Source organism: Hyperolius riggenbachi, chromosome 10 (genome assembly GCF_040937935.1).
Source record: "Hyperolius riggenbachi isolate aHypRig1 chromosome 10, aHypRig1.pri, whole genome shotgun sequence".
In the NCBI taxonomy this organism is placed as follows: domain Eukaryota; kingdom Metazoa; phylum Chordata; class Amphibia; order Anura; family Hyperoliidae; genus Hyperolius; species Hyperolius riggenbachi.
In genome coordinates this window covers 129,909,658-129,923,497 of record NC_090655.1, presented here as the reverse complement: position 1 = coordinate 129,923,497, position 13,840 = coordinate 129,909,658, and the positions used below count along the sequence as shown (strand labels likewise).

The following is a 13,840-nucleotide window of genomic DNA, read 5'->3' as shown; positions in this document are numbered from 1 at the left end:
TGTGCTGAACTCAAGTGTACCCCTGTGGAGGGATTGCAACGCACCACCAATGAGCAAGAGGGGTTGGAAGCGGTATAACTACATGCCTACTTCAGCACATAAATACATCAGCCTATTAAAATAGAGGAGTCGGAGGTAGCATAAACTGAGGAGTTGGAGGATTTATGCACCAGCTTTACAGCCCTGATTTAAAAAAAAGCCACATGGGCAGTATGAGAAGTAGAAATCATACCAGACAAAACGTGCTTTATGAAGCCTTCATTGTCTAATTATCTTAATGAAATAAGTCTGTTTCCATTAAAAGAGAATTACACTGAAACAAGAGTCTTCTGTTTATTGTGTAGAAACATTCCTAAAGTGATTCTGGTTTTGCCTGTTTGCAGCCAAATAGGTGCAAAGCCAAAGGAAACCTCAGCAGACATGAGAGAGATGCGCTGGAAAGCATGGAGGTACCCAGAGCCAGATGACAAGCTGTCACTGAGATACCCTTGCTCACAGCTCTGCAACTCCTCCACCCTCAGTTTCCAATCCTCACGCTACACAGTGTGCTGAATGGCACAATCCAGCCCTCTGAGCTTTAACACAGAACACAGATAGGGGATCTAGCCACAGGAGGTACGCCAGCTGCATGACACCAGGAATAAAAGAGGAAGGCAGAGGGGAGAAACATGTCCTTGAAACAACATGAAAGGAGCAGTTGTCTAAAGGCGTTAAAACTTCACGCCTCAGGAAAATTAAAATCCTTCTTATGTGCAAATCCGATAGTGTCTGAAATCAAATCCATTTAGCTACGTGCTAGTTTCTACAGTTGATTACCACTCATATTCTTCATTATCAGCATTTTGAAAGAAGGCAGTAAAAGAAAATTAGTGAATAGTATAAAACCATACAAAATGCAATTTTAAAACAGCTGCTATAAAATGAAACTAGTAAATAATGCTAACAATAATCCCATTAGTAAGTAAACTCCAGGCAGATAACATTTATGTCATGGTAATATGAAGGATTGTCCCCCATCCCTCTGATCCCCGATGGAGATGAAAAATTCAACTTTACAGGCACATTTAAATGAATTTAAAGGACACCTGAAGTGAGAGGGAAATAATGGCTACCATATTTATTTCCTTTTAACCACTTGCCGACCGCACACTCATACCGTGCGGCGGCAAAGTGGTAGCTGGAGGACCAGCGACGCACATCTGCGTCGCCAGGTGCCTCCCTAATTAATCAGGAAAGGCCGCTCGCGCGAGCGGCCGTTTCCTGTTAGATCACGGAGCGGGTCTCCGTGAATAGCCTGCTAATCGCGGCTCGCAGACAATGTAAATGCAGGAGACGTTTGTCTCCTTTGTTTACATTGAACGGCGCTGCTGCTACAGCAGCGCCGTAAGGCAGATCGGCGATCCCCGGCCAATCAGCGGCCAGGGATCGCCGCCATGTGACAGAGGACAGCCTGTTACAGGCTGCACAGGACGGATAGCATCCTGTGCAGCCCCGATCACCAGGGGTGAGAGGAAGGAGAGGGAGGGGGGAATTTCGCCGTGGAGGGGGGCTTTGAGGTGCCCCCCCCGCAGCACCCAGGCAGGCAGGAGCGATCAGACCCCCCCCTGCACATCATCCCCATAGGGGGGAAAAAAGGGGGCGATCTGATCGCTCTGCCTGCAACCTGATCTGTGCCGGGGGCTGCAGAGCCCACCCAGCACAGATCATAAAAAAACACTCTGGTCCTTAAGGGGGGGGGGGGGGGGGGTAAAGGCTGAGTCCTCAAGTGGTTAAACAATGCCAGTTGCCCTGGCAGCCCTGCTCCTCTTTCATGTATCGGTAATGTCTGAATCACACACCTGAAAGAAACATGGAACTAACTTGAGTCAGAATACCTGGGCCCATATGCACTTCACTTTTTCTCCTGAGTTTTCTCCTAGGTGATATTTTTTAACTTGTCAATAAAATGCCTTTTAAGCTATCAGAAACACAGAAAATACTCAAAATAACTGATAGTACCTTTTCACATACCGTATTTTTCGGAATATAGGACGCACTTTTTCTTCCCCAAAACTGGGGTGGAAAAAGTAGGTGCGTCTTATATTCTAAAGGTACGGTATTTTGGCCCCATAAGATACTTACCGGATCCTGCCGCCGCATTCCTGTCCTCCAGCTGTCATCCGAAGCTCCCAGCAGCCTTCATCCAATGATCCGAGGGTCATCCAGCCTTTCCTTCCAGGATCCCCGCTCTTGAGTCTGCCAGCCGCCGTATCTTCTTCACTGCAGTCTCTAACGCAGACTGACAGGTGATGCCACAGGGGTTAGTTAGTGAAATGTAGTGTAGTTTGGGTTGGATGCAAGGGTTTGTTAATGAAGTGAGGTGTAGTTTGGGTTTTGGCGGGTTTAAAGGTCCATAAGACGCCCCTGCACCATAGACGCACATAGGATTAGTTTATTTTTTTCCCCCTGATTTTTGCCCTCTAAATCTAGGTGCGTCTTATATGCGTCCTATATTTTTCATCTTCGATTTAAAATAACTTTCCAGCACTTTCCAACTAAAAAAGTACCAAAAAGTACCGTATTTTTCGGAATATAAGACGCTCCGTCTTATATTCCGAAAAATATGGTACTTTTAGTGCTGGAAAGTTATTTTAAATCGAAGATGAAAAATTATCTCCTAGGAGAAAACTCAGGTGAAAAAGTGAATTGCATATGGGCCCTGATATGCATTGCTTGCTCAGAATATGTGGCTAAATGCATTCAAGGCAGAGGATCAGCAGGACAGCCGAGCAATGTATATTGTTTAAAAGAAAATAAATAGGGAAGCCTCCATATCCCTCTCACGTCAGGTGTGCTTTAAAGAGACTCTGAAGTCTCCTAAAACCCCACTTTTTATTCAATATTTAACATCAGCACTTTCAGCTCTGCTAAAATGCCCCATTCTTGCAGCAGAAAGCTGTTTGCAAACCGCCCAAATCCCTGTGGGAAAATGCAGGGAGCACTTCCTCAGAGGCAGAGCTTTGGGCTGTAGCTCTGCCTCCATTCACGTCAATCCCCACTGATCGCCGCCTCTCCCCACCCCTCTCAGTCTTCCTTCACTGAGAGGGGCGGGGGAGAGGCGGAGATCTGTGGGGATTGACGTGAATGGAGGCAGAGCTGCAGCTCAAAGCTCTGCCTCCCGGGCAGCAAAATCCACAGCCAAGAAAGTCGTGGATTTTTGCCCGGCATTTGGGAGGTTTGCAAACAGCTTTCTATCACAGGGATGCAGAGTTTTAGCAGAGCTGAAAGTGCTGAAGTTAAAGATTGAATAAAAAGTGGGATTTTGAAAGCCCGCAGTGTCCCTTTAAGGGTCCATTTCTAATTCAGCTTGATTGCAACATATTCCTGCGCCCGTATTTGGAATTGCAGCCTATTGAACTCAAATCCTTTTAGTTATGTGCTAGTTTCCACAGTTGATTACCACTCATATTTTTCAGTATCAGCATTTTAAAAGATGCAATAAAAAGAAAAGGATATTATATAACCATACAGAACGCAATTTTAAACGGGCTGCTATAAAATGACATTAATAAATAATGCAACCAATAATCCCAATTAGTAACTAAACTCTCAGTAGAGAAAAAAAAAACCACATTATGTAGTGGTAATGTGAATGATTGTTCCCCATCCGTTTTGTACAGCTGTTCCATTTGGAAATGTCAGTCATGTGGACCAGCATTCATCAAAGTTTGCATCTGCAAAGAATCTGGCTGTTCACTAGCTATGGGGCATCTTTCACTGCTAGGGAGAATTTCTCACTGCTAAACACAGCCACCACACCTATGTCCTTCCCCTGATGTTTACAACTCTTTGTGGCCAGCACTTCAGCTACAGCAGATATCATTACGAGACTGCTGTAGCTGCAGTGCTGGCCACAAATATTTATCTTAGTAATTTCTAACCAGTAAAGGGAGACGGTAGGCTGAGTTTGGTGATCTGTGCTGAAAATGAGAAACTGGCTAGTGCCCCTCCTTAAAAGACAACTGAAGTGAGGGGGATATAGAGGCTGCCGCATTTATTTCCTTTTAAACAATATCAGCTACCCGGCAGCCCTGCTGATCCTCTGCCTCTAATAAGTTTAGCCATAGCCCCTGAACAAGCATGCAGCAGATCAAATGTTTGACATTATTGTCAGATCTGACAAAATTAGCTGCATGCATGTATCTGGTGTGATTCAGACACTGCTGCAACCAAATAGACCAGCAGTGCTGCCAGGCAACTGGCATAGTTTAACAGGAAATAAATATGGCAGCCTCCATATTCTTCTCACTACAGTTGTTGTTCTACACCTCTGGCTGTGGAAGGGCTCTTGAATGAATGTGGTCATCAGCTTTGACTCTTGTAGGTTACTTTTGTTGGCCATCCTACGCAATTTGTGAATATCCTACTTTGGGGAAAATAACAAAAGAGAATGCTTTTAAAGAGGAGCTGTCAGCCATACTATATCAACCCCCCCCTCCCCCCCCCCCCCCCACACACACACATATATATAAGTAGATAAATACTTGCTCTACTTACATAACATATACATTGCACTGTCCACATTTTGATTATAGTGATTCTTCTACAGTAAAAAAAAAGAAAATCCTTAGTATTTCCCATTTTAAGTGTTGCTATTTTAAAGCCAATCCTGATGTCATTTCCTCTCTTACTCTCCTCTGCCCGATTTTCCCGTCCTTCACTATAGAAAGTGTATTGTCTCAGCAGGAGAAATATTGGCCAATCAGAGAGGAACAGTGTTGTGGGAGGGGAAAACTGGAGGGAAAGAGGCTTCAGCCAAGGAGGCTGCATTAGTTAAGTGAGGGGAAGTAGAGAAGCAAGAAAGAACAACCCAGCATGCCCTGCACCTTCCTTTTTGCGTACCAAATTTTGTGCGTACCACATAAGAGTCAAGTAAACTGGGGAATGATAATTTATCAACAAGAAAAGTAATAGTGATTTTTAACTTTTGGATTGCCTGGTTAGCATCCTTATTACTTGTTTACCAGATAAAAATAAAGAAATGATTTTATGCCCGATAGTTAAACTTTAATGCAGTGCAAATGTGCCAATTACCATATGTACAGATATGAAACTTCTATTTCTGAAACTGTCATTTTTGCTCATTTTGTGTGGCAGTCTAATGGTTATACAGTAATCCCTGTATGATTCTTTATGTCTTGAAGTTGGATATTTGTGGATGATTGTCGTTGTATACTTCCAGAGAGAGTGAGAACTCCTACCCTTCTTTCTCCATACAACAGTACAACCTTCTTGGCAGAAAGACAAATGTGTAATACTACATGGGTATCTCCAGTCTAGACCAGAGAGCGGCTGGATCATGCCCAACTATTAGATCAAGTCTGCTTAATAGGTAGTGTTTATAGTATTGGGCTTAGCACCATCCGTTTAATTCATATTATGTCTGCTTACATGGATAAGCAGAAAGGTTCATAATTACACTAAACACCTAGAAATTATTTCCCCCCTTAAAGGTGGCAAGCTGTGCTATTAGCAGTCAGCCAACTGTTGCACTCCAAGATCTTACTAGAGCACTTGCAGGTTAGAAGTGTGAGAAGCAAAATCCATTAGCTGGCAGGACAGCTCAAAATGCCAGGCATTAAAAGGTTCACTGCAGTTAAATGCTTAATAAAAAATGTCCTCCCTTTCACATCCGAATTGCATACTTTAAAGATGCAATTATCCAATAGACTTTCACAGAAGACACAATTATTGATGGAAAATTATCTTACGCTAGGGAATTTTAAAAGGTGCTGCAATTACCATTTTTTACGACCCACTTCAGCACTTGTCCGCTACAGAATATGTTGATGACATTTTCATCCTTGGTTATACAATGGCTGGACCGAAGAGAATTTCATGCCCTTGGCTGAAGTAAACCTCAAATGGAGTTTATACAGCTTCACAGCATTTTTTGTATCTCCTGTGCTAACTGCCCAGACTGTATGTTTGTAGGATCAGCACAACCTGTATAACTTCTTACAATAAGGTCATACGGTGGTGATCCTACAAACGTACAATATTGGCATTTACTCTGAGGTGTCTGGGGTGTAGTGGTGGACAGAGGCTCACACATATCATTCCTATGTGCTGGAGACTTCAGCTGGAGACCGTCAGGAACCGGCCCGCGGCACTCCTGCGTATATGGTTCCCGACTGCGGGTTCAGCCAGATTAAGCGGGGAACAGCCTTATTTAAGCTACAAACAAGGCTGGAACCCCTCAAACACTTCCCACTGCCACCACTAGCGTTGCTAGACACGTCCCCTCAGCTGTCGAGGGCTAAACACGCAATCTGCGTTTTCGTTATTGGGTCAGCTTTGCGCTTAGGCCGAATACGAGAACGCCACGCACCCACACACAGTACAGTTGTACAGTAACACAGCACAATCAGACAATGATTTGTAATGCAAGTTACACTGTCGTGCAGCAAAACCACTAACAGTCGTTCCGAACGATACTGTTAGACTTCCCACTCGGCTGTCGAGCGCAGAAGTGCCCCATACACACAATGCAATTACAATTTCATATGGTAGTGTTGCTCAAACATACAATTAGACACGGACTTATACACAGCTACACTGCAGTCTCCTCTAGGCTGTGAGTGTTAGTTTAGTACGGCAGAAGTCAAGCTTATTAAATAATAATTTAATATTCCAGAAAAACATGGAACAATGCAGAACAGAATATATACAAAAGATTACAAAAAAACAAAGTAAAAAAGTTACAAAATTAAGAGTTACAAAGATCAAAGTTACAAAAATACACACACGGATATTTGCGTAAAAATAAACGGGCGAAAAAAGAACGTTACCAGCTTAGAACGTTGTTTGACGGGAGGACGCCATTTCGACCAGGAGTCGCGATCATCTCTAGCTAAAGCGCTACCTCCAAGAGAAGATGCTTACTAGGTATCTGCCTCTGCTTTTTATACTCTGAAATGTCCCCTGGGGCATTTAATGTCCAGCTCCCAGGAACTAATGCAGTTTCCCCGTTGGTGACATCACCAAACGCTTGTCCTAATCTTTCCTGTGATATGCAAGCTTCAAAGGGTTCCGGTCTTAGCTTCTTGAAGGTTTCAGAATTCAATAGGTAAGATTGTATCCTACCAGACATCAAAAGGCTTCCTCCACATTATTTCCTTGGTTAAAGTGTATTTTAGCACATACATGAAAAGATTGCATCCTGGTTACAGGTAGCAATTTGCCTGTAATTGCCTGTAGGCAGACGCAGACAATTACACCTGGGGCAGCAGATCAAAGTGACTGCTAGCCGCTTCCTTGCCTATTGAAGGTGACTGGTAACGAGGTTCCCTTTTGTCTGTCTATTGACACCCACACACAATCACATTAACAGTCCATGAAGCTAGCTGCCAATATCTTCAAGCCATACTGGCTGACATCCACCTCTGAAAGATATACAGCAGACATAAAAATGATAGAATATGTTTCTGTACTCCCTAATATCATCAGCACCTCAATATATCTCCACAGAGACAATTTTATCTGCACTGATCACAGTTCTGCTAATGTACAAGAATCCAGTCTCAAAACAACTGGTACACATCTGTGGCACAAACTCATCTCACATAGTTCTTTACATCCCTTCCTGATATTTACAGTAGCAAAAAATGTTGACGTGTTTGGTTTCTTCAAATTTGGATCCTTGCTCCGAATTCTTCCTTGCAGAACCTGCATGTGGGCAGCGGCAGAGTTTGTTAACTCACCCTTTTTGCCACCTGTGGCCGCTGCGATTCACCTCGTGTTTCACATCACTCCACTACTTACTCCCTTAGGCTTTGAAGGAGGAGGAAGTAAAGAGCTGGAATGCAAAGTGGAGCGCAAAGGACAGTGGCGGTGACAAGGGTGAGTTAACCCTCCTGCCACTGTCCACTTGCAGGTTCTTATTAGAAAAATTTGTAATGAGATTCGGAATTCTTAGAAGCTGAACATGTCAACACTACTCGCAGGCATAACAAAGTTTACCGATCTTAGTGAAGAATATATGGGTCAGCATGGATTTAATGACTTTCCTTGTGTCTTTTGTGCAAATGTAAAATTGAGCCCGGACCATGTGCAGGCCATGCGTCTCCTAACAATAGCAAAATGGCTGTTGCTGGGCTAGGAGTAGGTGTGGCTGCGGTTACAATAGACTACAAGAGGTAGGTTAGCTTTGTAAGGAGTTGACTAGTATATAGCCAGCTAACACACACGAGAGAGGGCCCTTTTCTGTTTCCACACATTGAGGGTGAAAGACATGCTTCTTTGGGGTCCTGTGCAAGGAGGGAATAACTGGAAATTTGATTAAAAGGAAAAGTATCTGCCTCTGCAGAACCGTGGTCAAGCAAGACTTTACGGCTTTTGTGAAAGATAAGTAGTTCATTAGTGTTTACTTATTATTGTAAAGATTGCATATGTATGTTTTCCTATTTGTGTTTGCAATTTTCTTGTTTCAAGTTTCTTGCAGCAAGTGTGTGCTTCCTTAGCAATTAGGGTATAGTAAACTAATAAAGCAATCATACCATTACAATTTTCCAAATAGATCAATCACTGTTATTATCAAAGCTGATTGGGCAAGGCTGGCTAAGCCCTTGTGCTGCCATTCCTACAAAGACAGCATATGTACTTTGGAGTCTATATGGTTTCCCATTCAAAGTAACTGCAGACATCAGCCATCATTGCGGTCCTATATCACCCCCCCCCCCCCATCTGCTCCAACTTCACTCTTCCTGGACAACCTGGCCTACTGGCTCCCCCACATCCTGTCATCTGGCCTCCCCACCATCATACTCGGGGATTTCAACTTACCTATCGATGAGCCTATCTCCACTGCTGCCAAGCAGCTACTCTCCCTCACCAAATCCCTTGGTCTCTCTCAGCACACAAATTCCGCCACCCACCGCGCTGGTCATACTCTTGACCTCATATTCTCAAAGTCCACCTCCCTCAGCAACCTGGACATCGCACCTTTCCCTATCTCTGACCATCACCTCCTCACCTTCACCATCTCCCCACCAACAACTTCTCTCCCCACCCCTCAGCCTGGTCGATGGCAGAGAGACCTACGTAATCTCAGCCCAAATGTCCTAGCAAGTCCCCTTCTCTCCCTTTCCTCCCACCTACTTACCCTAACATGCCTCAATGAAGCGGCTGCACATTATAACCTTGCCCTCATCTGCTTTAGATCAAGCTGCCCCCTCAATCTTCCGCCCTATCAAGCCCCCCAACCCTGGCACAACACCCACACACGTAACCTCAGGAAAGAAACTCGAGCAGCTGTACGGAAATGGGAAATCACATCTCAATTCTGACTTCCTAGATTACAAGGCCACACTGTTACTCTTCCACACTGCTCTCTCTGAGGCTAAACAAAGGTACTTTGCTGCACTGATTGGAACCCAAGCTTCCAACCCTCGACAGCTTTTTGCTACCTTCAATTCCCTCCTCAACCCCACTCCTCCCCCTCCCAGCTCCTCCCTCTCAGCCAACGACTGCCAACCACTTCACCACTAAAATTGCAACAATACGCAATGAAATTTCCCTCCTCCATCCCTCCCTTCCCAATGCCTCTCAGGTTATCCCCTTGCCTTCCCTCCCAGCTGCTCCCCTGTCTCATCCACTCCTCGCCTCTTTTGCTCCTGCCACCACTGATGAAGTCAGCCTGCTGCTAGTGGCTCCCCCCCACATCCTCTCCCTGTGATCCGGTATACGCGAATACTCTTTGTCCCCACTTCCCTGACCTGGCCCCAGTCCTCACCTCCTTGTTCAATCTCTCCCTTTCCACAGGCATCTTCCCCAAAGCATTCAAACAGGCCACTGTACTTCCCCTGCTGAAAAACCCTCACTCGACCCATCCCTACCCTCAAACTACCGCCCAATCTCCCTCCTTCCCTATGCTTCTAAACTCCTCGAACGCCTAGTCCACCAGCGCATTACCCAATACATCAACACCAATACCCTACTTGACCCCCTACAGTCTGGATTCCGACCTGCACACTCAACTGAAACAGCCCTCGCCAAGGTGGTCAACGACCTTACCCTTGCCAGGGCCAAAGGCAGTTATTCCATCCTGCTCCTCCTTGACCTCTCTGCAGCATTTGACACTGTTGACCACTCCCTCCTCCTCCAATCACTACAGTCCATGGGCATCCATGGTCTTGCCTTGGCCTGGATCTCCTCCTACCTATCCAATCGCTCCTTCACCACTTCCTTCAATGGCTCCTCCTCAACCCCTGCCCCCCTCTCAGTTGGGGTCCCCCAGGGCTTTGTTCTAGGCCCCCTTCTTTTCTCCATATACACTTCCTCAATTGGCAAGCTTATCTCCTCCCTGGGCTTCAATTACCACCTTTATGCAGATGACACTCAGATTTACCTCCATACCCCCGATCTCTCATCCACCACCATAAACAAGGTCTCCTCGTGTCTCAGCAATTTCCTCCTGGATGTCAGCTAGGTTCCTAAAGCTTAACCTAGACTAAACTGAGCTCCTAAACTTTCCACCCCATGCTGCTGCATCCCTCCCAGATTTCCACCTCACAATCGACAACACAACCATTCTCCCTACCTCCCAGGCCCGCTGTCTGGGTGTCACCTTGGACTCTGACCTCTCCTTCATCCCACACATCCAAAACATCACCAGAGCCTGCAATTTCCACCTCCGTAATATCTCCAAGATCCGCCCCTTCTTAACCCCGGACACGACCAAACTGCTCATCCATGCCCTCATCTCCCGCCTTGATTACTGTAACTCCCTCCTTTCTGCCCTCCCCTGAAACACACTGCCCCCCTTCAATCAGTGATGAATGCAGCTGCAAGACTCATCCATTCTTCGCACCGCTCTGCATCCACATCTCCCCTTTGTGAATCCCTGCACTGGCTCCCTATCCGTTTCAGGATAAGTTTCAAAATTCTATGCCTGGCGTATAAATCTGTGCACAAAACCTGCCCTACCTACATCTCGGAGCTTGTTCACAAGTATATACCAGGTCGCCCCCTCCGTTCCTCCAACGACCTTCGCCTCACCACCCCACGCATTTCACACTCCCATGCCCGCCTGCAGGATTTCTCAAGAGCTGCCCCCACCCTCTGGAATGCCCTTCCACCACCCATCAGACTTGCTCCCTCTTTCAACACATTCAAGCAAGCCCTCAAAACCCACCTCTTTATGATGGCCTACCCACCTCCTACCACACAGTAACTGTCTAAGGAATATTTAACAGCCCCACCTAGTGTTTCCACCCCTCCCTTTAGATTGTAAGCCTCTGACAGGGTCCTCCACTCCCTAGTGTAATCTACAGGATCATGTGCTCCTGTCCTATGACAGCCTGTACTTGTATTACTGAGCCTACCTAACCAGCCCATATTGCATGATCATGTATTTTGTACAATTTGTATGTATAACTTTGTTCTATGTGTATAACCCTATGTATGTCATCCTTGTATCATTGTATATATTTATTGTCCAGCGCTGCGTAATATGTTGGCGCTTTATAAATACAATAAATAATAATAATAATAATAATAATAATAATCAGTATGTCAGTGCTCAGAGGAGTTAAGCAACAGCCTCTGCCGAAATAACTACTTCCTTCCAGCAGTGTTGTCCTAAAATCAAGTCCAGGGAACATCATGACAGCTACTCTCCCAAACGCATAGCTCACACAATCTGTGTCTGTATTTCCTTGCCTTTAGACGGCTCATGCTGGTTTAAGTGGTAAAAGACAGAATATGTATGCCGCAGCCATTTAAAAGAACAACCAATCAGCAGTCATGTTTTCCAGCTACTTTCTAATGTTTATGGTCCCTTGAGCAGTCACCTCATGTACTAAAGCTCAACAAAACCTGTTAAGATCTTTGAAATTTGTAGGGCTACTGGCCACATGATGGGACGTACAACAAGCCCTAAAGGGAATAAGAACACAGTCTTGCCTAGTACTCCTGGCACTTCATCTCACATTTAGGAAAAAGTGAGCAGTGACCAGAACATTTAAGATTAGTGGTTAATAAATCACTGTAAAAAACTGACAGTTACAACCCCCTGGACAGTGTTTACAAAAGAAAGATGATTTATTCATGACCTGTCTGGTAGTTTTTAGTCTGCACTGCCAGTTAAAGCTGCCATGAGCACTGTAACTATCTGTATCTATTTGCAGCTGATTGGTCCTTCCAAAAACAAATAAGACTGCATTGTGACAGATGTCAACATTCTCCACTATAAGGAAAGTCAACCACTATCTTTCTTATCTTTAAAGTTACAAATTGCCCAGTAAGCTCATGGTGAACCAGAACTCCTAGGAGTGTGTAAAGCTGGCCATACACTAGGCCGATTACCCGCCGATCGACAGCAGATTCGATCACTGGGATAGAATCTGCTGTCACATCGTTCACGCTAAACGCTAAATTTTGATCTATTTTGTCCCGAAATAGATCGATCCCGTCGATCGCCCCGTGCGGGATATTACCGTTGATCGCCCGCGGGTAGGGAGCGCGTTGCTAGCGGCGTACGATCGATGCAGGTATACATTACCTGAAGCTGGCTCCCGGCATCTTCTCCGCATCACCTCCCGGCTGGCATCTTCTCCACATCACGGCATCCGGCATAACTTCCTGTGTCACTGCAGTGACAGTGGAAGTACAAATAGAGGGCGCTCTATTTGAACTTCCGCTGTCACTGGAGTGACAGAAAGTTATACGCGGATGCCGTGATGCGGAGAAGATGCCCGGGACCAGGCTTAATGTATGCGGGGGGGGGGGGGGGTGTTTCAGATGGCAGCTCAGCAGATGGTGAATCGGTTTCACAATCTGTTTGCAGTAAAGGCAGCCATACGATCTATCTCTGATCAGATAGGAATCTATCTGTTGGTCGAATCTGATGGCAAATCGACCAGTGTATGGCTACCTTTAGGGGCTGAAAGAGACCAAAAGCCTCCCTACTAAAATGCTATGCAAAACAGAAGTTTGCCTTCTTAAAACAGACAGTATTTGTGATTATTCAGTTTGGAGTGAGCTCTGAGGTGTCCCAAAGGCCATCACTGCTGAATATGCAAATCATCTCTTTGTTGTCCCAGATGGCTAAACACCTACAAAACCGCTGGAATGCAATGATGTGTCAGCTTGTTAATATTACAGAGCCAAACTAATCCAACATGCATACAGACAGGAGGCTCACGCAAGGAGGTCCTTGAGCTGCAGCGGTTAGCGCATAGTCACCAGTCGGGACTCGCATCCAGAGATATCTTGAGAAACACTAGATGGACATCAGAAGAGTAAATGTATATACACCACTTGTGCTAGCAGCCTGCTGGCTCATACACCGATACACCCGGTCGTTCAAAGTAACAAATATTGTCACGGAAAAGCAGATTGCAAGGGCAACAGTATTTATACATCAAAAACACAGGATAATATACCTCGATTTGAATGCCAGCTGGGAATTGTGCAAGAAGATCTGAACTGCCGATCTTAAGGAGAGAACAAGAACAAGATACAGATAGTACTTTTTTTTCCAATAGGAAAACATTTTTACTACCTTTGTTCTTTTAGATTCTGATAATAATTAGGAGCATATATTCACCATTTTTTAACCCACTTTATTAAGGGGCTACCAGATGGCTCAATGTAGGATTGCTTGAGGGATGCATGTGTGTGCTGTGAAATTATATATATTAATGCACTAAGCAGTTTTATAGTTCTACAATGAAAGCAGAAAAAAAACAAGATTTTTTAAATATTCGCCAGCCCTCCTCTTTCCTTTCATATTTAGTTCACTGGTGGAGGTTAGAGGGCCCCCCCACAAATTTTTGGAAGCAGCAGGACTAAAAACCAT

General features: G+C 45.0%; 1 protein-coding gene across 2 annotated transcripts in view; it reads right to left on the bottom strand.

Annotated features, from left to right (window-relative positions):
• NDST2 (N-deacetylase and N-sulfotransferase 2) overlaps positions 1-13,840 on the bottom strand; it is a 307,422-nt gene that overhangs the window by 113,406 nt on the left and 180,176 nt on the right. The gene's annotated exons all lie outside the window — the stretch shown is intronic.